We start from the raw sequence: 2,278 nt of genomic DNA on the forward strand, positions 1-2,278 counted from the left end.
TAGTGCTCACTCCAAATTAATGAAAATAACTAATTATGCGCGAAAAAGAGCGCGCCGCGCTCTAAAGTTCGTTCCCCGGTCGTCAAAGTGAGCACTAAAATTGGAAATGCATGTATTTTGTTACTAGGATGTCCAAGGAACATTTTAGTACCAATAATTTGCGAGCACCAAATTCTTGGACGACCGGGGAATGAACTTTACAGCGCGGCGCCCCCTTTTTCGCGCCTAATTAATTATTTCCATTAACTTGGAGTGAGCACTAAAATCGGAAATGCATTTATTTCGATACTACGATGTCCAAGGAACATTTTAGTACCAAGAACTTGCGAGCACCAAATTCTTGGCCGACCGGAGAAAGAACTTTAGAGCGCGGCCCGCCCTTTTTCGAGCCTAATTAATTATTTTCATTAACTTGGAGTGAGCACTAAAATCGGAAATGCATTTATTTCGATACTAGGATGTCCAAGGAACATTTTAGTACCAAGAACTTGCGAGCACCAAATTCTTGGCCGACCGGAGAAAGAACTTTAGAGCGGGGCACTGTATATATTTTTTCTATTATGGGGGTTCCAGCTTTATATGAAGCTGGACCCCCCCATTTTTTTTTACTGCTAAACGGTTGGAGCACTAAATTTCGGACTAGGTTACTAAATTAGCACCTAATTGGCACTAAATTTTTGACCTATTCCGAACTTGATTTTCGACGGTGAGGGGTCCAGCTTCACAGACATGTCAGATCCTATACAGTGACGTTCTGACTTCCACTCCCTTCCTTCCATTACTTGACCAATGAACGCTTTCAACCAGTAAAATTTCAGACATATAAACCTTTTCCCCTTTTCCTTATGCAATAGACAGAACGTTTCTCGAATGAAAACTTGAATTTCCCTTTCTTCACTGTCGGATCCACGGGAGGAGAATCCATGGGGTGGGGGCAATCAGCCCCTCCACTTTTGCCCCACCAACAACCAAGTGACGCAGCCTTTGAAGCACGTTATTTACGTCGCACTCGCTGTTGATCTTTTTCTAACTGATTGTGAGAGAGAAAAGGTGTGTCTCAACACATTCAATCGTGCACCATGCGACGCATCAGACGTTACTACGCAGACGCCAACAGAAATGAAGAACTCGTATTTTTATCGGGTGTATTCTTTCTCACAATGCTCACGACCATTAAGTATATTTGAAAACTCAACAAATAGGAAATAGGCAATAATCATAACGGTCGAAATTAGATCTTTTTACGCTTAAATAATTTAATGTGAATTTGTATACAGGGTTTGTCCCAAAAGTAATGAGAATAATTCTGGAAAAGATACTTTTATTGAAATCAGGTTCAAATACACTTAGTAGTTTTCAAAATATTCCTCTTGAGAGTCTATACACCGCGTCCAACGTTGCTGCCTCTCTCCAGACAGCAATGGACGTTTTCAATGGTTTCCTTTCAGGTCAGATTTGATGTGAGAGAATAAAAAGAAGTCTAGATCGACCAGAAGTCGGGGCCATTTCTGAGCTGTAGGGTTCCCTGATTGGGGAAGCGTTGGAATGTATACGAAGAATTCCCTCATCAAATCTGACCTGAAAGGAAACCATTTTGGGACCATTGAAAACATTCAAGCGGTTGTGACCTTGGTAAAGACCTTGAACAATGTCTCCGTTGAAGACTTCCAGCGCTGTTATGAACACTGTTAAATCTATAGTGTCAAATTTAACCTAACGTGAGTCGCCACTGCTCCTACTCAATTATATCGTTATTTTATACTAAAACAATAGTTATATTTGACACTATACAGTGTCAAATTGACACTGTATAGTGTCAAATTGACACGATATAGTGTCAAATTTAACTATCATTTTGGTAAAAAATAATGATATATTTAGTAGGAGCAGTGGCAACTCACGTTAGGTTAAATTTGACACTATAGATTTAACAGTGAAGAGTGATAGCAACGTTGGACGCGGTGTAGGGGAAAGTGGGGGAAGCGGGTAATTGTGCGCATCCTGGTTTGGTACTTTTCCAACGGATGAAAACATCACCGTGGTGAAATTTTTACATAGGAGGTCGTCCTCTTAAGATATAACTACAAAAGACACGACGTAAATACATTGCTAACCAGAAAAATAGAAAAATTTGAAATCACATCTTTTCTTGTTATTTTAGCATTCAGAAAATAAGGTGGTAAGTCCATATTTTTAATTTGTTTGTTTAAAGTTGCATACGATATTAAAGTATGTTATTATGTGCATCTTTTGCGCTGTTATTTATTAAGTTTGATTA

This window comes from Mycetomoellerius zeteki, unplaced genomic scaffold (genome assembly GCF_001594055.1).
Source record: "Mycetomoellerius zeteki isolate Tzet28-1 unplaced genomic scaffold, Tzet1.0 scaffold913, whole genome shotgun sequence".
Classification (NCBI taxonomy): domain Eukaryota; kingdom Metazoa; phylum Arthropoda; class Insecta; order Hymenoptera; family Formicidae; genus Mycetomoellerius; species Mycetomoellerius zeteki.